General features: G+C 36.2%; 1 long non-coding RNA gene across 1 annotated transcript in view; it reads left to right on the top strand.

Moving 5' to 3' along the window:
• Positions 1-13,373, top strand: part of LOC105498408 (uncharacterized) — an 869,015-nt gene extending 855,642 nt beyond the window's left edge. Inside the window, exon 5 of the long non-coding RNA XR_011612640.1 lies at positions 6,043-13,373. This is a non-coding gene — a long non-coding RNA (uncharacterized lncRNA). The remainder of the gene's footprint in view (positions 1-6,042) is intronic.
• The last annotated feature ends 12,768 nt before the right edge of the window (positions 13,374-26,141 follow it).

The following is a 26,141-nucleotide window of genomic DNA, read 5'->3' as shown; positions in this document are numbered from 1 at the left end:
TGTACAAAGTAGGTATTTAATAAATGCTTCTCGAGTGACTGAACCTTCACAAATATAAATAACATGCAATGCCCATTTTGCATTTTTTTTGCAAGTTTTTATGTGATGGTGGTGTTTACACCTTGAATCTACCAATTTCCTTAAAGTTTGATGTGGGTGCAGCTATGAGAGAAGGGATTGATTGTTTACTTTGGAATGCTATTTTTATTTGGAGGCTGTGTATTAGTCAGCATAAAATAGTTTTCCATAGTAAAAGGTAGTAAGCTACAATCTAAACTCCGGGGCTTCTAAATTTATTCTCAATTGGCAAAAGACATATTTTCATTTTTCAACAAGACTTAAAATGCTCAAACAGTTGCAAACAACTCTTGGAAAGAACATTTTAATGAGTCAAATGTAAATATATGTAAATAAATTAAACCCACACAAATTAACTTTCCATAAAAGCACTTATAATTAAGAGAAAATGTGTCTGACAGTAGAAATTTGGGTTTTGCTTAGCTTTAGCTAGCCAAGAAAAACAAATTATGTCCAAGATTATCCTGAATCTATTATGTCAAAATGTAGAAATATCACTAATTTCCTTGGGTTTCCACTGGCAGCGTAGCTTCCAAAATTTAAGACAAATTCCACCTGCAGTGGGAATCCATTAGTATCCAGTCCATATTTTATATATTTTTTTCCCAAATTAGTGCAGTACTTAATGACAGAATAGTCTCATTTAAAGCGAAGAGGCAGAATCAGAAAGCATATATATAATCCTAATCCTTTCTCCTCCAGATTACTTCTAGCTCTATATCCCTCACATCTGTAAGCACTCCAGACCTAGGTAAATCCATCCTTAATGTCTATTCATCCATCCAACATCTGTCTGTTCTGAATATCTATCTTAACATGGACATCAACTTTTTTAAAAAATATGAACCTTCAACACAGTCATCTTTCCTGCAGATTTCTTCTCAACACCCATTTTGCCTTCTCCTTCCTCACAAAGCGACCTCCTAAGTACTCCTTCCTATTTCTTATGTTAAAACTCAGATTACATCAAGAAATTTCCTATAAATAGCAGTTTCTCACAGTAGTTAATGTTTTTTACACACTCATTAACAAAGTGACTAAGGAGAAACAAACCTAAGGCTACTTTTTAATATCAAGTTCTGAGTCCTAGCAGCATCAAGAACTCTGTAACAGTTTCAAAGAAGAAACAATGACATTGAGGAGACAATCCCTCTATTTGCTGGATAACCCCTGTGGCTATCTCTCTCCCTTAGGTACTCTAGAATCTCTCTAGCTCTGTAGAATATAACCTAGGCAACTGTTGCGTGAGTTCTGAAAGCTCAAAGCTGGCATTTTTTTCTGAGCAGAAAGCTCCTTTTATTACAGTGTAGGCCAGATTTTCTTCGGTCCTCCCCTAGATTCTCCATAGGAGCGTAACTCAGGATGTAACAGGGTCTGTCTTCTGTGGCACTTTCTACTTGGTATCTATTTGTGCTCCAGCCAAACACATTTCTCCATAGGATAATGAGAGCTTGGGGGTCCTGCTGAGTTTTTGCTTTTGTATTCCTCGATAAATCATGCTTCACATTTCGGTGGTGTCTGTCCCTGTTCTCCAGCTTTGCAATTTTTTTTTCCATAAATATCACCTAGACCAATAACACTTCTAATAGAAGATCTCTGTCTACAGCATCTTCAGCAGATTTTTAAAAATACCTTCAATGACCCTCCATTGGTTAAGTATTCACTGTCAGTCATTACAAACAAATTAAGCCCTGTTTTAGGATACAGCAATTAATAATACAGACACTATCCGATAGCATTAAAAATACTCTAATCTGAAAGGACTCTACATTATTTAGTGTCATCTCCCACTAGTGAAAAGAGACTAACATATATAAGCATCTGTTATAAACCAGGCACCATGCATTTTAATTATCATAGTTCTTACAATCTTCCCAGTAATACTGTGTAGCAAACATACATAAAGATATCAACTTTTTCCCTAATATTATTATCCTTCTTACAGATTGATTCTCAATATCTGTTGCTTTGTTTTCTCTTTTATTGCCTTAAAAAGAAAAAAAAAAAAGACCCTGAGATTTTAAAGATGTGCCTCCTTCCATTCCCTGCGTGCTTTCTGGCTCAGAGTAAGTGTTTAGTAAACATTTTTAAATAAGTAGATGAATAAATAAATGAAGTAAAATAAAAACGGTACCATTGTTTTGCTATTTTGAAACTGCCTTTCATCTGAGACCTTCAAAAAATTCTGCATTGTTTCCTATACAGAAAGGAATGATAGTAAACATATAGTCTTCAACAATTTCTGAGAAATACATTTAATGATCATTTTTCTCTAGCTTTTCAGTGATCTCAGAAGTTGTTCTCAAATTACCCTGTGTTTCCATCTTCTGTCTTTAATAAATAGATTGCCAACTACCACAAAACATTAGCTTTAAAGTGGATAAAATGCTATTTGACTCAGAAGTTGGCTGAACTGCAGAAGTGTGAAGGCAATGTAAGGCCACTGATGAATTTTATTTACTGACTTAAGGAAAAAAAAATCCATCACTTAATTTATAAAGCCTGACCTAGATGAAATCCCCAAGAGCCAGACTCTTACTTGAGAATGCACATCAGTGTCTTCAAATTCGATTAGTGTGATTTTCCAAGACATAACCACAGCTCCCAGCAAAGTGTCCAGCCACTGGAAATACAATCAATCATGCCGGGCATCCTAAGCTTAATGCAAACCCCCTAGTGCATCATAGAGAGACATGAGGAAAACAACCAAAAAGAGATAAGTAAGGCCTTGCTAAGCAAGCGTAATTCACACTCAGAATTCAAAATTTATCTTCTCCCACTCAGTGGAAGAAGATTTCATGCTGACAATAAATAGTGGAGATTTGACACCTAAGCAAATCTCCTTTGGAGATATTCTTTGACAAGGTAAGATGTTAAACAAAAGAAAAAATATCTCAGATATCTTCTCGTCTTGGCATATAAATAATACAGTTGTAAAGCATCTTCAAGAGCATTCCCTTATATGTAAACAAATTAAGCAAGTGAGTGATTTATTTGAAGTTAGAAAACTCAGTGTGAGAAGGACTGAGAGCCAAACTGAAGCCTTTGGACTCACAGTTAAGAGCTTTGGCCATCCTACCATGACAGATCCTAAAATATACAAAACACTACCAGTTTGGGGTGAGGACAATGAGAAAGAGGTATAAATTTCCTGCTTGTTGATAAGTTTATTCTAAAATGAAGCTCTCTTACATATAGAAAAATACTTACAGATCATCTACCCCACACCTCTGATAGTTTGTAGATGAAGAGACTAAGTTCACATAGATAAAAATATTTATTTAAGGTTACACAATTAGCCACCAAGTCTGGTCTAAAATTAAATTGTTTTAACCCTTAGCTCATTTTTCCCATGCTTCACTATGGTAAGTCATATGGTAGGACTAGGGAAGGGTGCAAGGGTGGTCCTGGTTCAGGCAAGATCTGAGACATGGATTTATCTGCTGAGTGATGTTAAGTAGCGCTGCTCAAGCCACATTTACACCATGACTTACAGGAAGGCTGAGGAGTCTCCTGGATGAATAATGCAGTCACATCCATAGCTGGACTGCGATATCACAGCAATGTCTGACAGAAGGGATGGATACCCAAATGAACTACATTGCCAGGGGAGATTGAAGAATTCCTCCTCTGTCCAACCCCCAATCATTTTCCCTGTGTGAGGGAACTATCAGGTGCAAAGAGCCAAACTGAGCAACAGGGATTAGAGGTTGAGGGAGAAGCAGGTTGGGGTGAGCAGTGGCTCACACTCACTTGGCAGAATGTGTGTCATGCCCTAGGGATTCTCCAAATCACTTAAAAGAACACAATACTCTGAAATGGGGACTGAACTCCTATTATCACACAAACAGGGGCTAACAACTAATAAGATTCAAGTAATATGGTTAATGTAACCTTGCTGTCACCCACACACTAGAAATCCTTGAGCAGCTGTAGTTCTTTTAAAATGTACATGTGTGCGTATATATCTATATATATCTATATATAGATACACACATATACACACACTCATATATGTATATATATGTTTATATATATACGTGTGTGTGTCTATATATATATAAAATAACACTGGGACATGCTTAATAAAGAGTAGTCAATGGCCCTGGAGACTCAGTGTCATGGAACTACAGAGAATGGGCAGCACTGGGAGCTGAGCTGATCAGGAGTGTTACAATTACCAGAATGACCATCTTAGAGAAAAAGTGGTAAAATTGAAGAGCAAGGCTGAAGAATGAACTCCATAAGCAGTAACATCTCTGTTGAATTCTTGGTCATATCAGTGAGTTCTGATTTTTAATTCAGACTAGAAAAATATCCTATATCTACTGAATTTCCATATATAGACTTTCTTCTTAAAGAATACTATGGCATACAATTTTAAAATAAATTTAAATATCAGGACACTTTCTGAGATAATTAGAGAATACCTGGGGATAAACACTAGGCCTGACAATTACATGAGATATATGAGTTAAGTACTACTTTGTGTTATTTATTTCTAATATGTCTGTAAAACAACAGCTCTAAGTTTATAGTTAACTCTCTAAACAGTGGTAGATAATAATTTTTAACTGGAGAAAATATGAGATCATCCCTTTGTTTTTAATCTGGAATGGACACCAGAGACAATATGAAACTATAGAAACATCTATATACCAACTTGTTCCTGATTTCTACTCCATGGATGACCTCAAGTTGAATGCCTTTTATAGAATCCAGTCCCCTCCCAACACGCCAGCCACAGTAAATAATTAACCAAACACAGCTTAAATACTTTAAATGTACACCAGTTCCATTTTGGCACAGCTCTAATTCTTTGAGAATTTCTCCATATACTGATTCATGTTTCATTTCCCTGTATTTTCTAGCCACTTATTTTGACATAAGAGAACAGAAAAATTCAGTAAAATTATATTGACCCCACTGTAACTTGGCTGGCTTTTTAAACTTATGTATGAGGAAACTACAATTTGCACAAGTAATTTGACTCATGGCAGAACTGAAATTAAAACTCAAGCCTTCAAGCCTTAGTCCAGTGCTCTATCCACTACGGTACGTTGAACCCAAAAGTTCCTCTCACTATTGAAATGCTATGAGCTTTTTCTGTACCCCAAGGCTGTGGTTCTCTATCCTATCCAACTCAATACCCTTTTATATAAGATACATCTTAACTCCCTTTTACTCTGTTAAAATGAAATTCATGGATAATGCAACCTACCTACACACATAACTGTAAAGAGCAATATAAGTATAACAAAGTAATAAATTTTAAAATATGTTGTTTTTCAATATCAATGTTTGGGCAAAACTACACCAGATTAGAATGCCTGCACATATGTGCAGAATCAGTGTAAATAAATGGCTACAGGTGCAGGCTGACTCAGGTGTGTTGTCATATCATGAGCAGCATTGTGGAGAATGATGTGCATTTGGAAAATGATGAATAGCCCCAGGTAAAAATGAAATAAAGTGTATTTTCAACACAATTCTCACAATAGTAGCATTCCTGGAAAATTCACTTATGTTTGAACTGTGTGACATTATTTTGCATGTATAAAATAAAATGGAGTTTGTTTCTTAGTTCAAAAATTATAAACAGGTATTTCATGTACATTGATGTCCTGTGAAACATGCAGAGTTGTGAGGAAGAGGAAGACAATTTACTGTTTATGACTCAAGCATTAAAGCCATCTGGCAATCCTCGTGTCACCCACTGCCAGTAATTCCACCTCCAATTATCAGAACAATGAATATCACCCCAATAGATTTCTGAATATCTCAAGGGAGGGGAACCACCCTTATAGAAAACCAGAGCGCAGGCAATAAGTATAAGAATCACAAGAGATGTCCTGACATTTATTTCTACAGAAACGTATCAATACTCAAATAGAGCTTAAATATGAGCAAATATCTCTTTTTATATAGGAGGAAAATTTAGTGTGAACATCTCTTTTTATATAGGAGGAAAATTTAATGTGAACCTCTCTGCAGCCAAAGATAACAAAGCAGGGAGGTAGAACTCAAGCCTTCTGACTCCTGAACCAATCTTCAGAAGCCTCAGTCCTCATCCTGTGTAGCAATGTGTAGCAATGCACTGAAATCAGTTTGGAGGTATGTTGCAAGTATTTTTTTGTTTGTTTGTTTTTGTCAAATAAGATTTAAACTATTGCAGTTTGACATACTGTTCCATTTTATAAATAAATAAATTACTATGTAATACTTATAAGGTGGGAATAGCAAAACTATTATTAACAGTGCCTAATTTATCTCTCAAAATGTTTCAATTGTCATAATAAATTACTATCATGGTTACCTTACTCCCATATCTTAGGTTTGGTCTAACACTTATTGAATGGTTTTGACTGATAGACTAATACTTTTGATTACAAATCATTCTGATAAATGTGCATTTTCTCCCCCTTAATCTGCTTTATTCCATCAATTTTCCCCCTTAAAATCTGCTCATGTTCCCCAAACTATAAGTCACATTAAAATGATTGACAATCCTTATATGTTAGAGAATGTTTTCCTTTGAGCTAATGTATATTACACATGAGAATAAATACAGTAGAATTTATTTTAGAAAATATAAGGACAAGTCTGGATTACTCATTCTGTCCCTGGTTCAGTCTGTTTCTTCATGATTAGCTAAAAAGAAGGGTTGATGGTCATACTGTCATTGCGAGGGGAAAAAATGTGTTGAGATGCAGAGGATGCTGGTAAGTGAACTGTGTGGTTGAAGCGTAATCAAAGATAAACACCCATGGGAAGTAGAAAAGGAAGAATTAGAATCAGCCATCATGGTGCATTACAAATGATCATTTATTATGGAGATGAAGATAAATTGTCCTCAGTAAAATTAAATGGTGAGAATATTATATTACTGTTTCCAAGTTCAGCTTTCAAACCATATCAGTTTTCTAAGTCCTAGGTTTACTAAATTGGAGGAGACAAAAACTATTTCTAACACACCATGCCACCTGTCTCTTTATTTGATAAAAATATTTGCTAAAAATAACTTTAGGAGCCTAAATACATGTGGAATACATATTAGTATTCAATTGCTGCTATAACAAATTGCCAAAAGTTTAGCAGCTTTAACCAATACAAATTCATTATCTTACTATTCTAGGTATCTGAAGTCAGATACAGGTCTCACTGGACTGAGATCAAAGTATTGGCAAGGCTGCATTTTTTTTTTCTGGAGATTCTAGAGGACATTCAGTTTTCTTGCTTTTTCTAGATTTTAAATATTACACACCTTCCTTGGTTCATGGTCCCTTTCCTCTCTCTTTAAAGCTCACGATAGTAGCTTGATTTCTCCTCTCACATTGTATTTCTCTGAATTCAGAGGTAGTCACATCTCACTCTAACCAGTGAACTTGAAGACAGATCAATAAAAATTAACCACTATAAACATAAAAAGGAAAAAAAAACATATTGCTGAATTTGTGGGAAAATATTAATAGGTCTAACATTCATGAACAGGGTACAAGGAAATTTAAAAAGTAATGTGTTAAGACTTCTCAAATTTGGCTAAAGTCATAGACTTACAGATTAATAAACTCAATAAACATCAAATAAGATAAACTTAAAGAAATTCACACCAGGAACATTAGAATCAAAATGATGAAAAACAAGGATGAGGAAAAAAAAAAAAATCCCAAATGTGTATATACCTAAAAACAGAGCTCTAAAATACATGAAGCAAAATCTAAGAGATTCAAAGGACGAGAGGAAAATTCTAGAATTAGAAGTATCACCATTTTCCTCTCAAAAATCAATACAACAAATAAAAAGGATATAGAGGAACTGAAAAACACCAGTGACCAACTCTGTCTAACGGACATTTAAGCAATATTCTAGCGAGTAATAGCAGGATACAAATTATTTTCAAAAGCACAAGAAACATTCACTCAACAGCCAGGCGCGGTGGCTCATGTCTGTAATCTCAGCACTTCAGGAGGCTGAGGAAGGTGAATCACCTAAGGTCAGGAGTTTGAGAACAGCCTGGCCAACATGGTGAAACCCCGTCTCTCCTAAAAATGTAAATATTATCCAGGTGTGGTGGCATGTGCCTGTAGTCCCAGCTACTTGTGAGGCTGAGGCAGGAGAATCTCTTGACCCTGGGAGGCGGAGGTTGCAGTGAGCCAAGATGGCGCCACTCTAATCCAGCCTGGGTGACAAAGCGAGACTCCATCTCAAAAACAAAAAAAGAAAACAAAAAAAAATTTACTACACACACTAAATATCCTGAGTCATAACGTCTCAATATATTTTTAAAAATTAAAATTTTAAAAATTATATTTCTTGAGCATAATAAAATTAAACTAGAAATCAGTAATAAAACTGGGAATACCAAAATTCTTGGAAATTCACATACTTCTAAATCATGCATAAGTTAAAGAGGACACTACAAGGAAAACTAGAAAATATTTTAACTTAATAAAATTGAAAATAAAACACATCAAAATTTTAGGGATGCAACTTAAATCAGCGCTCATAGAAAAACTTAGAGCAATAAATGTTTATATTAGAAAAGAAGGAAGATCCAGATTAAATTACCTAAGAAACGATTTTAAGAAATTTTTTTAAAAGAGTAAAAATCAAGTAGAAGGAAAGAAATGATAAAGAGCAGAACATGATGACATTTAAAGTAGAAAAGTAATAGGAATAATCAATGAAATCAAAATATCTTTAAGGAAAATATCAGTAACATTAATAATCCTCTAGCCATAAGTGGAAAAAAACAGAAGGTTCAAATTACTAATATCAGAAATAAAAGAAGTATTAGCACTACAAAGCCCACAGACATGGAAAATATAACAAGATGTTATTGTAATCAATCTCATATAACTTTAACATCTTAGATGAAATGAACCAGTTCTTTGAAAGCTACAAACTACCAAAGCTCATCAAAGAGGAAATAGATGATCTGAATAGTCTTACATCTACCAAAGATATCAAAATCCCAGTTAAATGCATCCAAGGGGGAAAAAAAATGCCACAAACCCAAATGCTTTTACTGGGAAATTCTATAAAAGTTTTAAAGAAGAAACACACTAATTATATATACTTGCTTCCAGAAAATAAACAAGAAAGGAATATTTCCTAACTTATTTTATGAGACCATTTTATGAGACTCATTTTATGATACAGACTCTGATACATAAACCAGTCAAAGAGAATAATTTTTTTAAAAACATGAAAGAAAAGAACATTACAGACCAATATTGCTCATGAACACGGAGGCAAAATTCCTCAATAAAATCTTAGCATAAAAAATAATAAGCCTCAATCAAATGGAATTTATCTAAAATGCAAAGCTGGTTCAATAGTTGAAAACCAGCAATATAATCCATATATTAACAGAATAAGGAATAAAACACACATGATCATGTCAACTGACAAAAGAAAAGAATTTCACAATATTCAACATCTATTCATGATTGTAAAAACAAAAAGCAATTCTCAGCAAATTAAGAATTCAGAAAAATTTTCTAAATTTGAGGAAGGGAATCTGTAAACATCAGCTACCACCATACTTAATGGTGAAAGACTGAATGTTTTCACATGAGGATGGGACAAAGAGACAGATGTTCATTTATACCATGTCTATTTAATACCATAAAAATCCTAACTAGTGCAGTAAAGCAAAATAACAAATATAAATTTTAAAATAAATTTTTTTACAAACTAAAAAAATAAGCATATATGTATATTCTCACATGTATTAATCATCTACCTAGAAAATTGCAAAGCATTTATAAGAAAATTTCCTGAAACTAATAAAACAGTTTAACAGAGTCACAAGACACAAGATCAACATAAAAAATTTATGTTATTATTAGAAATGAACAATTTGGAAACTGAAATAAATATTATAAAATCTTTGCATGGTTGATATGCTAAAAACTTTATGATAACACAAATCTAAGAACACCTAAATAGATAAAAGGCATATCATTCTCTTGGGTTGAAAGATATTAGGTTGATGCAAAAGTAATTGTGTTTTTTGTCATTGAAAGTAACGGCAAAAACCACGATTACTTTTGCACCAACCTAGTACAATAAGTAGAATAAAGAGTCTATTAACAGGCCCCAACAAATAAGCCAAATTGATTTCTGACAAATGGGCCAAAGCAATTAAATGGAATATTGGTTGTATTTTCAACAAATGTTGGGGAAAGTGAGCATTCTTGTACCAAAAAAAAAAAGAAAAAAAAAAAGCCACAATAATCTTTCATCTGAACCTCACATCTTATACAAAGACTAACTTGAAATGGATCATAGAGTTATTTATAAAATGTAAAACTATAAAACATATAGAGGAAAACAAAAGACTAAATGTCTTCTGATCAAATGTAAACTGATCAAATCAACTCCAAAATTTTTGTATTGCAAAAGACACTGACAAAAGAATGAAAATGACTTATCTCTAGAATATATAATGAACTCCCAAAGCTCACTTGAAAAAAAAAAACCCACTTTTTTAAAATGAGGAGAAAGATCTGAACAATCACTTCATCAAAGAAATTATATGATTAACAAATAAGCACATGAGTATGTGCTCAACATCACTATCCATTAAAAAAGAAGAGCTGACAATACCAAATGCTGGAAAAGATATGGAGCAAAGGGAAATGTTATAGATTGCTAATAAGAATGCAAAAGGATAAAACTCTACCACAAAAGGGTTTGTCTTTTTCTTATAAAGTTTGTATTTTTCTTATAAACTCACTTACCCAATGACACAGGAATCACATTTCTAACACAGAAAAACAAAACTTATATTCACACAAAAACATGTTCATAAACGTTCTTGTCAGCTGTACTCCTAATGATTAATACCAAAAACTAAAAACAACCTAAATGTTCTTCAAAAGGTGAGTGAATAAACAAACTAAGGTACATCTATATAACTGAATAATATTCAGCAATAAAAGGATTGAACTATTAATAAATGCAACACTATGGACAAATCTTAAAGGCATCATCCTGAATTTAAAAAGACAGTCTCAAAAAGTTATATAATTTATGATTCCAAGTATATAATGTTTTAGATGGGGGCAAAACTATAGGAATGAAGAACAGATCCACAGGTTCCAAGGGCTAAGGGTGACAGTAGGTTTGACTACAAAGAATCTGACAGAACTCTTTGACAGACTAATTGTAGTGATAGGTACATGAATCAATACATGTATTAAACTCAGAACTGTGTACCAAAAAAAGTAGTTTCCTGTATGTAAATTTTAAAAACCAATAGCAACAATCATAAAAATGAAATAAAATGAGTCCATGTCTTAATTTTTTAAGGAAAACTCTTCACATGAAATACTTTTGTTTCTTGAGTGAAATATGGAATTTTTAATAAGCATTTATCCTTTTATCCTCTTTTTTCATTTTTTTAAAATTCGTATTACCTCTGTATAGTGAATCCCTGTTGCCTACTGACTTTTAATGGCATGGTTTTATCTGTACCTAGTCTATATTCCAGGAACAAGGTATAGGAAAAAAAGGTTTACTCTAGGGTTTTCAGACAGTTTCAAATGCAGAATTTTGTCCCTGAAAACTTTTCCCAAAAATGTAAGGAGCCCTCTTTTAGGATTTGGGTTGGGACAACAAACCACAACTGCCCTGAGGCAGTTAAAAGGGAATCTTCCCACCACCAAATCTTCTCCTGTCCTTAGATCTGTGCTCTTATTTTCCTTTCATTTTGTAACTACGGAATAAATGACATTTGTCTGGTAAAATAACAATCCTTACATTTTTATTCTTTTTCCCATTTCCTCTTGGCTCCCTAGGGAATAATGATAGAAGTTGGAGTTCAGAGTCTACTTGACATAGTGTAGTCAGAAAAGGTCTCTCGGAAGAAGTTAAATTTGCTCTGTGACCTGAAAGTTGAGAAAAAGTCCTTCCTTTTCCTGGAAGCAATATGGATGGAGCCGTTTGAGTACAGTATGCATCGGGGCAGATTCTAAGGTTAGTGGCAGTATACCTGGCAGAGATGCACTGGGCTAGACCATGTAGATAGAGGCTGTAGTAAAAAGTTTAGATTTTATTCCAAGTTATAGAAGAAGCGGAAAAGAGGGATAAACAATAGAATGGCATGCTCTGATCAACATTTTAGAAGTACCTCACTCTAGTGTGAAGAGAATTGATTAGAGACGGGAAGAAACAAGAGAGTAAGACAATTATCTTTTAAAAAGGTAAAAACATTTAGGAAGCTACTACAGTAAATTGAATGTGAAACAAGGTTAAAATCAGGTGGAGTTAGTAAAATGGGAGAAATGCAAGAAATGAGATACATATTTGAAGAGAGAAAGGGAATATTTAAAATAAAATGTATTGATTCATATTCAGATATAAAAGCTTGTTCCAAAATGAAACCCAGCATCGTTCCAGAGACACCATCTCTCTGATTAATCTATTCCTGTTAAAAACACATTCTCTTTGTAACCCAGGCACAAAATTTCCATCATCTTTGCCTACATATTTGTTGTCACCCTCCAGATCCAAGTTCTGTCTAGCCCTGTACCAACATCTACTTCTTGGTACCAGTCCCACTGACACTGTCAAAATTTATCCACATTAGCTCTAACTTCAATCACTACAACCCCTTTCAAATTGGCAACTCTGCTTCCACACTGTCCTGGCTTCTATCCACCCTGCAAAACTCTGACAAATAAATATTTGTAAATCAGTATATGGATTATTTTAGTCCCAACTTCAAAAGAAATTATGGCTTTTAAATATTTGGTGACTTAGATAATAATAATGGCTAAAACATACAACTTACTTGGCACAGTTTAGGTTACATTAGATTTATTAACTTTTTTAATGTTTCAAATAAGAAATAGAGTGTAATATCTGGTCAAATTACATAGCTAAAAAGTGGCAGAAAAGGCATTCAAACTCCACTATTTTAAACCAGAGTTGGTATTCTGAACCATAATATATAAGACCCAACACAGGAAGTCTAGTTCATCTTTTCTAGGTTCACTTGTCATTTGTTTCCCACATGAACCCTATCCTCCTAGTTTTCTCCTTGCACTCTAAACCAGCTTTGCTTTCTTGCCTATTCAGCACTACTCTTTAATTGTTAAATTCAGGGGAAACAAATACATTTTTCACTCATCAAAGCCTTTATCTGGAGAATAGCCAGGATGGCCAACTAAACACAGCCAGGAGTAGCTGATCCCACCGATACCAGATCATCCAGAAGACTGGCACATTCCAAGCAGATCTTTGGAAGGAAGGCATTGAGAGTGGATGGAAGGAGAAAACAGTTGCTGGGCTGAAGAAGCAGGAAGCTGGAAACCCCTCACAGGGTTGCTGAGCACCAAGACTCTTTCCTGGCCCTGAGTGCCTCCTCGGGAAGAGAGAAATAAATAGGCATTGAGCGGCCCACTCTCACCACAGACCTCAAGAATCCTAGCTGCCGAAGACCCCATGACAACCATGGACATTGGAGCTGTCAGGGAGAGCTGCTTGGAGAGTTGGAAGGGACAAGACTCCAGGCTGTGTGAACCCCAGAGGGTTTAGCATGAAATAGCTGAAGGGGAATACAGCCAGGGATGCCCAACCCCTAAGGCTCACAACACTCCTCTAGGTGGCTTTGGCCTTTGTTGGCATTGGTACCCAGGTAGAACAGAGCTATCTTGCCTGTGAGGTGGTACCAGTATGATCTGAGCATCCCCCCGTCTTCTGATCTCTCCCAAGGTTCCTGTCTGGTCACATCCACTTGCAGCACAGCTTCAGATACACAACCAAGGTACCACCCAACAGCCAACACCAGAACTCCTTTGCTGCTAGACCCTTACTAACCATCAGAGCTTCTGCAGATGGTCCCTCACTGGTGTGCACCTGCCCTCAGCCTTTCCCCATTTTGTGAGTGCACACACTCACTTGCAGCCTCCCCCATTGTTTTGCTCACGCACACATGTGTGGAACTCACCACACTGCTGCCACCAGCACACATGTCTGCACATGAAGCTCACTGACATATGCACATGTACAGACCCTGCCACCACTGGCAAGCATACATAAGCATAAAAAACACTGCCACCACACTGACAAAGTGCATTTGCTGGCATGCCCAATTAGTGTTTTTGCTGGCACAGCTCCCACCCCCATCAGAGTGTTGTTTCCAGGATCTGGAAACACCTCAGCTTCTTCAGCACACCAGGGGCTCAACCTTGAGGTGTCAGAGAACAAAGCTGTGGGCCTGGTTAGAGTATGCCCCTCAGGAGTGCTGAGCTTAGCCTTGCCCCGCTGAAATCATCCAGAAATGAAGCAAGTCAACTGAACTCAAACTTCTACCCTAGTCAAACCCTCAAGGACATTATAAGCAGAAAGCTCCATCCAAAGAATAGCAGCTTCTAAGATTAAAAGAACATCAGCCCACACAGATGAGAAGAACCAGTGCAAGAACACTGGCAATTCAAAAAGCCACAGTGTTTTCTTACCTTCAAATGACTCCACTAGCTCCCTAGCAATGGTTTTTAAACAGACAGGAATAACTGGAATGATAGACAAAGAATTAAGAACACAGACGATAACAAATTTGCTGAGATTCATGAGAAATTTGAAACCCAATGCAAGGAATCTAAGGAATCCAGTAAAATAATAGAAGAGCTGAAAGACAAAATAGCCATTTGAAGAAAGAACCAAACTTATCTGATAGAGCTGAAAAACTCACTACTAGAACTTTTTCATACAATCAGAAGTATTAACAGCAGAATAGACCAAGCTGAGGAAAGATCTCAGAGCTTGAAGACTGGTTCTTTGAATCAATTCAGTCAGACAAAAATGAAGAATAAAAAACACTGAACAAAACCTCTGAGAAATATAGGATTACGTAAACAGAACAAAACTATAACTCATTGGTATCTCTGAAAAGGAGGAAGAGAAAGCAATCCAGTTGGAAGTCATATTTAAGGATGCTATACATGAAAATTTCCCCAACCTTGCTAGACAAGTCAACAATCAAATTCAGGAAATGTACAAAACCCCTGTAAGACACTATACAAGATGATGATCCCCAAGACACATAATCATCAAATTCTCCAAGGTCAACATGAAAAAAAACATTAAAAGCAGCTAACAGAAAGGGGCAGATCACACACAAAGGGAATTGAATAAAGCTATAGCAGAACTTTCAGCAGGAATCTTACAAGCTAGAAGAGATTGGGGACCTATATTCACCATCTTTAAAGAAAATAAATTTCAACCAAGAATTTTATATCCAGCCAAATTAAGCTTCATAAGCAAAGAAGAAATAAAATTCTGTTTAAACAAGCAAATGCTAAGGAAATTTATTATCACCACACCTGCCTTACAAGAGGTCCTTAAGACTATTACTGGCCACTACAAAAACACACTTAACTATATAGACCATTGACATTATAAAGCAACTACATAATCAAGTCTACATAACAACTAGTTAATAACATGTTGACAGATCAAAACTGCACATATCAATATTAACCTTGAACATAAATAGGCTAAATTCTCTACTTAAAAAAACACAGAATGGCAAGTTGGATAAAGAAGCAAGACTCAACTGTATGCTGTCTTCAAGATAACCATCTCACATGCAAGGATTCTAAGTAAAGGCATGGAAAAAAATCTATCAAGCAAACAGAAAACAAATAAGAACAGGGGTTGCAATTCCAATTCCAATTTCAAGAAAAAAAAAATGCTTTAAATAAACAATGGTCAAAAAAAGAAAAACCCCAAACCAAAGAAGAGCATTACATAATGATAAAAAGTTCAATTCAACAAGAAAATTTAAGTATGCTAAATATATATGCACCTAACACTAGAACACCCTGATTTATAAAACTAGTTCTGAGAGACCTATGAAGATATTTAAATAAACATTTAATAATAGTGGGAGACTTCAACACCCTACTGACAGTGTTAGATCATCTAGGCAGAAAACTAACAAAGACATTTGGGACCTAAACTCGACACTTGTCAAAATAGACCTAACAGAAATCTACAGAGCACTCCACTGAACAACAACAGAATATGCAGTCTTCTTATCTGCACATGGCATATACTCTAAAATTGATCCCATGCTCAGCCATAAAGCAATTCTCAACAAATTCAAAAATCCTGAAATCAACCACACTCTGGGACTACAGGACAATCAAAATAGGAATCAATACCAAGAAGAGCTCTCCAAACCATACAATTACATGGAAATTCAACAATCTGTTCCTGAATGACTTTTGGGTAAATAATAAAATTAAAGCAGAAATGAAGAAATTATTTGAAATTCATGAAAAGAAAGATAAAACATACCAGAATCTCTGGGACACAGCTAAAGCAATTTTAAGAGGAAAGCTGAAAATGATGAATGCCAACATCAAAAAGTTAAAAAGATTTCCAATTTACAATCTAACATCAAACCTAGAGGAGCTAGAAAAACAAGAGCAAACAAACCGCAAAGCTAGCAGAAGAAAAGAAATTACCAATATCAGTGCTAAACTGAATGAAATTGGAGGTGAAAACCATACAAAACATCAAAAAAACACTGGCTTTTTTGAAAGAATAAACAAGATTGATAGACCACAAGCTAGAGTAAAGTAAAAAGAGAGAAGATCCAAATAAACACAATTAGAAATGACAAAGGGAATATTACCACTGACCCCACAGAAAAAAAATATCAGAGATAATTATTTATTTTTATTTTAAGTTCCAGGGTACATGTGCAGGATGTACGGGTTTGTTATGTAGGTAAATGTGTGCCATGGTGGTTTGCTGCACCTATCAACCCATCACCTAGGTATTAAGCTCAGCATGCATTATTTTTCCTAATGTCCTCCCTTCCCCAACACCATCCCCCAGCAGGTTCCAGTGTGTGTTGTTCCCCTCCTTGTGTCCTTGTGTTCTCATTGATCAGCTCTCACGTATAAGTGAGAACATGCGGTGCTTGGTTTCTATTCCTGTGTTAGTTTGCTGAGGATAATGGCTTCCAGTTCCATCCATGTCTCTGCAAAGGACATGATCTAATTCCTTTCTATGGCTGCATAATATTCCATGATGAAAAATGTGTTACATTTTCTTTATCCAGTTTATCACTGATGGGCATTTGTGTTTAATTCCATGTCTTTGCTATTGTGAATAGTGCTGCAATGAACATACATGTGTCTGTATCTTTGTAACAGAATGATTTATATACCTTTGGGTATATACCCAGTTATGGGATTGTTGGGTCAAATGGTATTCTGGTCCTAGATCTTTGAGGAATTGCCACAGTGTATTCCACAATGGTCGAAATGATTTACATTCCCACCAACAGAGTAAAAGCATTCCCATTTCTGTGCAACCTCACCAGGATCTGTTGTTTTTTGACGTTTTAATCACCATTCTGACTGGTATGAGATGGTGTCTCATTTTGGTTTTGATTTGCATTTCTCTAATAATCAGCGATGTTTCAGTTTTTTTCTTTTTTAAGATGGAGTCTCGCTCTGTAACCCAGGCTGTAGTGCAATGGCATGATCTTGGCTCACTGCAACCTCTGCCTCCCAGGTTGAAGCAATTATCTTGCCTCAGCCTCCTGCATAGCTGGGACTACAGGCATGTGCCACCACATCTATCTAATTTTTGTATTTTTTCATAGACATGGGGTTTCACCATGTAGGCCAGGCTGGTCTAGAACTCCTGACCTTGTGAGCCACATGCCTCAGCCTCCCAAAGTGCTGGGATTACAGACATGAACCACTGCATCTGGCCTCAGCTTTTTTTTTCCTAAATTTGTTGGCCGCACGAATGTCTTCTTTTGAGAAGTGTCTGTTCATGTCCTTTGTCCCCTTTTTAATGGGGTGGATTTTTTTCTTGTAAATTTGTTTAAGTTCTTGTAGATTCTGGATATTAGACTTTTTTCAGATAGACAGATTGCAAAGATTTTCTCCCACTCTGTAGATTGCCTGTTTGCTCTGACTATAGTTTATTTTGTTGTACAGAAGCTCTTTAGTTTAATTAGGTTCCATTTGTCAATGTTTGCTTTTGTTGCAATTGCTTTTGGTGATTTCATCATGAAATATCTGCCGATACCTAGGTCCTAAAAGATATTGCCTAGATTTTCTTCCAGAGTTTTTATAGTTTCAGTTTTACATTTAAGTCATTAATCCATCTTGAGTTAATTTTTGCATAAGGTGTAAGGAAGGGGTCCTGTTTTAACCTTCTGCATATGGCTAGCCAGTTCTCCCAAAACCATTTATTAAATAGAGAATCCTTTCCCCATTGCTTGTTTCTGTCAGGTCTGTCAAAGATCAGATAGTTGTAGATGTATGGTTGTATTTCTGAGTTCTCTATTCAGTTTCATTGGTCTATGCATCTGCTTTTGCGCCAGTACCATGCTGGGTTTTGTTTGTTTATTTGTTTGCTTGTTTGTTTTACTGTAGCCTTGTAGTCTAGTTTGATGCCTCCAGCTTTGTTCTTTCTGCTTAGGATTGTCTTGGCTATATGAGCTCTATTTTGGTTCCATATGAATTTTTAAATAGTTTCTTCTAATTCTGTGAAGAATGTCAATGGTAGTCTAATGGGAATGGTACTGAATCTATACATTACTTTGAGCAATATGACCATTTTCACTGTATTGATCCTTCCTATCTGTGAGCATGGAATGTTTTTCCATCTGCTTGTATCATCTCTGACTTCCCTGAGCAGTGGTTTGTAGTTCTGCCTGAAGAAGCCCTTCTCTTCCCTTTTAGCTATATTCCTAGGTATTTCATTCTCTTTGTAGCATTGTTAGTGGGAGTTCTTCTCATGACTTGGATCTCTGTTTGCCTGTTGTTGGTGTATAGAAATGCTGTGACCTTTGCACATTCATTTTCCATGCTGAGACTTTACTGAAGTTGTTTATCGACTTAAGAAGCTTTTAGGCTGAGATGATGGGGTTTTCTGGATATAGGATCACGTCATCTGCAAACTATTTGACTTCCTCTCTTCCTATTTGAATGCACTTTATTTCCTTCTCTTGCTTGATTGCAACAGAAGGAAATAAATAGGAGTGCTAAGAGACAGCATCCTTGTGCCAGTTTTCAAGGGGGAATGCTTCTAGGTTTTGCCCATTCAGTGTGATATTGGCTAGGGGTTTGAAAGAAATGGCTCTTATTATTGAGGTATGTTCCTTCAATAGCTAGTTTATTGAGAGTTTTTAACATAAAGGGATGTTGAATTTTATCTAAGTCCTTTTCTGCATCTATTGAGATAATTATGTAGCTTTTGGTTTTAGATCTGTTTATGTGATGAATTACATTTATTGATTTCCATATGTTGAACCAGCCTTGCATCCAGGGGTTGAAGACAACTTTTTCATTATAGATAAGCTTTTTGATGTGCTGCTGGATTTGGTTTGCCCGTATTTTATTAAGAATTTTGCATTGATGTTCATCAGGGTTATTGGTCTGAAGTTTCCCTTTTTTGTGTATCTCTACCAGGGTTTTGGTATCAGGATGATGCTGGGCTCATAGAATGAGTTAAGGAGGAATCCCTGCTCTTCAATAATTTGAAGGAGTTTCAGAAGAAAGTATATCAGCTGCTCTTTGTACTTCTGGGAGTATTCAGCTGTAAACCTATCTGGTCCTGGGCTTTTTTGTCTTTTTTTTTTTTTTTGGTTGGTAAACTATTTATTACTGCCTCAATTTTAGAACTTGTTATCGGTCTTTTCAGGGATTCAAATTATTTCTGGTTCAGTCCTGGGAAGGGCATATGTGTCCAGGTAATTGTCCATTTCTTCTAGATTTTCTACTTTATTTGCCTAGAGCTATTTGTAGTATTCTCTGATGGTTGGTTGTATTTCTGTGGGGTCAGTGGTGATATCCCCTTTATGATTTTTTATTGTGTCTCTTTTATTCTTTTTTTCTTCTTTATTAGTCTAGATAGTGGTCTATTTTGTCTTCTTTTTCAAAAAACCAGCTCTTGGATTCATAATTTCTTGAAGGGTTTTTTTGTGTCTCTATCTCCTTCAGTTCCACTCTGAGATTGGTTATTTCTTGTCTTCTGCTAGCTTTGCAGTTCGTTTGCTCTTGGTTCTCTAGTTCTTTTAGTTGTTATATTAAGGTGTCAATTTGAGATCTTTCTAGCTTTTTGATGGGGGCATTTAGTACTATAAATTTCTTTTTATTACTGCTTTAGCTGCATCCCTGAGATTCTGGAACATTGTGTCTTTGTTCCCATTGGTTTCAAATAACTCCTTGATTTCTGTCTCAATTTCATTATTTACCCAGGAGTCACTGAGGAGTAGGTTGCTCAATTTCCATGTAGTTGTGTGGTTTTTGAGTGAGTTTCTTAATCATGTGTTTTAATTTGATTGTGCTGCGGTCTGAAAGACTGTTATTATTTCAGTTCTTTTGAATTTACTGAGGAGTGATAGTGATTTGCTTCTAATTATGTAATAAATTTTAGATTAAGTGCCATATGGCACCAAGAAGAATGTATATTCTGTTGTTTTGGTGTTGAGAGTTCTGTAGATATCAATCAGGTCCACTTGATCCAGAGCTGAATTCAATTCCTGAATATCTTTGTTAATCTTCTGTCTTGATGATCTGTCTAATATTGATAGTGGGTTGTTAAAGTCTCTCACTATTATTGTGTGGGAGTCTGTCTCTTTGTATGTCACTAAGAACTTGTTATATGAATCTGGGTGCTCGTGCATTGGGTGCATATATATTTAGGATAGTTAGCTCTTCTTCTTCCCCTGTAAAAATCTCGTGAGACTTAGTCACCATCTTGAGAGGAGCACAGGAAAGACCTGTCCCCATGATTCGATTACCTCCCACTGAATTCCTCCCACAACACATGGCAATTCAAGACGAGATTTGGATGGGGACACAGCCAAACCACATCATTCCACACTCGGCCCCTCCCAAATCTCATGTGCTCACATTTCAAAACCAATCATGCCTTCCCAACAGTCCCCCAATGTCTTAACTCATTTCAGCATTAACTCAAAAGTCCACAGTCCAATATCTCATCTGAGACAAGGCAAGTCCCTTCTGTCTATGAGCCTGTAAAATCAAAAGCAAGTTAGTTACTTCCCAGATACTGTGGAGGTAGAGACACTGGGTAAATACAGCCATTCCAAATGGGAGAAATTGGCCAAAACAAAAGGGCTACAGGCCCCATACAAGTCCAAAATCCAGCAGGCAGTTAAATCTTAAAGCTCCACAATGATCTCCTTTGACTCCATATGTCACATCCAGGTCACACTGACACAAGAGGTAGGTTCCCATGGTCTTGGGCAGCTCCACCCTGTGGTTTTGCAGGGTACAGCCTCCCTCCCAGCTGTTTTCATGGTCTGGCATTGAGTGTCTGTGGCGTTTCCTGGTGTATGGTGCAAGTTATTGGTGGATCTATCATTCTGGGGTCTAGAGGATGGCAGCCATCTTCTCACAGGTCCACTAGGTGGTGCCCCAGTAGAGACTCTGTGTGGGGCCTCCAAACCCACATTTCCCTTCTGCACTGCCCTAGCAGAGGTTCTCTAGGAGGACTCCACCCCTATAGCAAGTTTCTTCCTGGGCATCCAGGCATTTCTATACATCTTCTGAAATCTAGGCGGAGGTTTCCAAACCCGAGTTTTTGACTTCTGTGTACTCACAGGCTCAATATCATGTAGAAGCTGCCAAGGCTTGGTGTTTGGACCCTCTAAAGCCATGGTCTAAGCTCCATATTGGCCCCTTTCAGCCACAGCTGCAGCAGCTGGGACACAGGGCACCTAGTCCCTAGGCTGCACACAGCACAGGGACCCAAGACCCAGCCTACGAAACCAGGAAACCACTTTTCCCTCCTAGGCCTGCAGGCCTGTGATGGGAGGGGCTGCCATGAAGACCTCTGACATGCCCTAGAGACATTTTCCCCATTGTCTTGGGCAGTAACATTCAGCTCCTCCTTACTTATGCAAATTTCTGCAGCTGGCTTGAATTCCTCCTCAGAAAATGGGATTTTTTTTTTCTATTGCATTGTCAGGCTGCAAATTTTCTGAATTTTTATGCTCTGTTTCCTTAGAAAACTGAACGCCTTTAATAACACCCAAGTTAACTCTTGAATGCTTTGCTGCTAAGAAGTTTCTTCTGCCAGATACCCTAAATCATCTCTCTCAAGTTCAAAGTTCCACAAATCTCCAGGGCAGGGGCAAAATGGGACCAGTCTCTTTGCTAAAACGTAACAAGAGTCACCTTTGCTCCAGTTTCCAACATGTTCCTCATCTCCATCCTCACCTCAGCCTGAATTTCATTGTCCATATCATTGTTAGCATTTTGGTCAAAGCTATTCAACAAGTCTCTAGGGAGTTCCAAACTTTCCCACATTTTCCTGTCTTCTTCTAAGCACTCCAAACTGTTCCAATCTCTGCCTGTTACCCAGTTCCAAAGCCTCTTCCACATTTTAGGGTGTCTTTGCAGCATTAACCGCCTCCCAGTACCAATTTACTGTATTAGCCTGTTTTCATGCTGCTGATAAAGACATACCTTAGACTGGGAAATTTACAAAATAAAGAGGTTTAATGGACTTACAGTTCCACATGGCTGGGGAGGCCTCACAATCATGGCAGATCTCACATGGTGGCAGACAAGAGAGAGAGACTGTGCAGGGAATTTCCCCCTTAAAAAACATCAGATCTGGTGAGACTTATTCACTATCATGAGAAAAGCACAGGAAAGACCTGTCCCCATGATTCAATTATCTCCCATCAAGTCCCTCCCACAACATGCAAGAATTCAAGATGAGATCTGGGTGGGGACCCAGCCAAACCGTATTAGCAAGCAATATGATTCTATACCTAGAAAAACCTGTAGCCTCTACCCAAAGGCGCCTAGATCTGATAAACATCTTCATGTTTCTGGATACAACAGAAGTTTCTGGACCAAGAAACAACATCAAGTTTCTGGATACAAAATCAATGTATAAAAATCAGTACCATTTCTATACACTGGTAGCATCCAAGATTAGAGCCAAATCAAGAACACACTCCCATTCATAATAGCCACAAAAAGAATTGAATATTTAAAAAGACAACTAACCAGAGAAGTGAAGGAGCTCTACAGTGAGAATTACAAAACACTGCTGAAAGAAATCAGAGATGACACAATCAAATGGAAAAACATTCCATGCCCTTGGATACGAAAAATCAATATTTTTAAGATGGCCATTCTATCCAAGTCAATTTACAGATTCAATGCTATTCCTATCAAACTACCAACAACCTTTTTCACAGACTTAGAAAAAAAATCTATTCCAACATTCATATGGAACCAAAAAAGATCCCAAATAGCCAAAGCAATCCTAAGCAAAATGCACAAAGCTGGAGGCATCACACTATTCAGCTTCAAACTACACTACAAGGGTACAGTAACCAAAACAGCATTGTACTGGTATAAAAAACAGACACCTAGACTAATAGTACAGAATAGAGAGTGCAGAAACAATGCTGCACACCTACAACCATCTGATCTTTGACAAAGCTGACAATAAGAAACAATGGGAAAAGGACTCTCTATTTAATAAATGATGTAGGAATAACCAGCTATCCATATGCAGAGGATTGAAGTTTGGCCCCTTCCTTCTACCATATACAAAAATCAACTCAAGATGGATTAAAGACTTAAATGTAAAACCTAAAACTATAAAAGCCCTGGAAGAAAAACACATGACAAAGACTCCAAACGCAATTTCAACAAAAACAAAAATTGACATATGGAACCTAATTAAACTAAAGAGCTTTTGCACAGCAAAAGAAAATAGCAGCAGCGTAAACAGGCAACCCACAGAATGGGAGAAAATATTTGCAAACTATGCATCAAACAAAGGTCTAATATTCAGCTTCTATAAGGAACTTAAAGAAATTTACAAAAAAATTCTTATTAAAATGGGCAAAAGAATGCACAGACACTTCTTAAAAGAAGACATACACACAGCCAATAAGCATATTAAAAATGCTATCATTACTCATTAGAGAAATACAAATATACACATCAAAATCATAATGAGATACCATCTCACACCACTCAGAATGGCTATTATTAGAAAGTCAAAAAATAACAGATTCTTATGAGGTTGCAGAGAAAAAGAGAACACTTATAACCACTGGTGAGGGTGTAAACTAAGGTAGCCACTTTGGAAAGCAGTTTGGAGATTTCTCCAAGAACCTAAAACAAAAGTAACATTTGACCTAGCAATCCCATTACTGGGTATACACCCAAAGAAATATAAATTATTTTATCATATACACACATGCATGTATATGTTCACTGCAGCACCATTCAAACTATCAAAGACAAGAAATCAACCTAAATGCCCATCAATGATAGACTAGATAACGAAAATGTGATACATAACACACCATAGAATTCTAAGCAGCCATAAAAAAGAATGAAATCATGTCCTTTGCCACTGGAGGCTATTATCCTGAGCAAACTAATGCAGGAATGGAAAAATCAAGAACTGCATGTTTTGTCTTATAAATGGGAATTAAACACTGAGTAAACATGAACACAAAGAAGGGAATAATAGACTCTGGGACCTACTTGAGGGTGGAAGGTGGGAGAGGATGAGGATCAAAAATCTACCTATCAGATACTACGCTTATTACCTGGTTGACAAAATAATCTGTACACCATACACTCATGCATGCAATTTACTCATCTAACAAACCTACAAATGTACACCTGAATCTAAAATACAAACTAGAAAAAAGAAGAACGAGGAGCCCCAGAGACACAGGTTTTATTTCCAATGATTATTTACAAAGCTTTACCTATCCTTTATTCACTCAAAATATATTTATGTGTCAGTCTTGATTTAGGGATACATTAGTGAAAAAATAAATAAAAGCCAACCCTGTGACGCTTATGTTCTAGTAGCATAGAGGCATATAATAAAGGAATGAAAAAAGAAATGGAATAATGATGAGTTAATTTTGGAATAAACAAATATCTGAATATGAATGACTGAATTTAAATTTTGAATATTCCATTTTTACTTTCAAAATATATTTCCAGTCTGTCTTTTTCTAATTCCTGTTGATTCCTTTTATACAGTATGATAAACATAGTAAGTGTCATGGAAAACCAAAAATATATGGAGTTAAGAGGATCAAAAAACATAATGGGAGTAGTAGGTTTGGGGAGATTAGCTGGCTGCAAGACAGTTTTCAAGGTAGGTCTCATTGAGAAGGGGTGATTTGATCAAAGACTTAAAGCAGGTATGGATGTCATCTATACAGAGAAAAAGAATGAGCACACCAGAAAGAGAGAGCAGTCAGTGCTAAGCTCTTTAGTTGAGAATGCTTGAAGCATTCAATGACTCTCAAAGAGGCCAGAAAGCTAGAACAAAATGAGCCAGATGATGAGCAAAAGGAAAGATGAATTCAAGCAGTACTTGGAAACCAACTTGTGCTGTTTCTCATCAGACTTGGTAAAAACTTTGTCTTTTATTCTGTGTATAATGGGAAGCTACTTCATGCAGAGTTTGACTAGACTTGGGATATCAAATGATGTAAACATTAAAAGACCCACTAACTGTGGTGTTGAGAATAGACTTCAGGGGTAAAGACGGAAGCAGACCAGTTAGAAAGCTAAAAAATTATCCAAGTGACATATAATGGAGGCTCAAACTAGGATAGTAAAAGTGGTATTATATATATACACACACACACACAATTTTAATTTATATATATATAAATATATAACATACAGAATGTATATGAGATACCTCATATAAATGGAATCCTGCAGTATTTGTCCTTCTGTGGCTGGCTTATTTCACTTAGAATAACGTCCTCACAGTTCATCAATATTGTAGCATATGACAGCATTTCCTCCTTTTTTTAAGGCTAAATATTTTATTATATATATACACACATATGGTTACATATATATTATATAGTTTTTTATATATAAATATATGTGTATACATATGCCACATTTTATTTATCCATCCATCAATAAACATTTACACTGTTTTCACCTCTTGGTTATTGTAAATAATGCTGTAATAAATATGGGAGTGCAAATATCTCTTCTAAACCCTGTTTTCAATTCTTTTGTATT

This window comes from Macaca nemestrina, chromosome 14 (assembly GCF_043159975.1).
Source record: "Macaca nemestrina isolate mMacNem1 chromosome 14, mMacNem.hap1, whole genome shotgun sequence".
Classification (NCBI taxonomy): Eukaryota; Metazoa; Chordata; class Mammalia; order Primates; family Cercopithecidae; genus Macaca; species Macaca nemestrina.
This window is presented reverse-complemented; position numbering and strand designations above follow the sequence as displayed.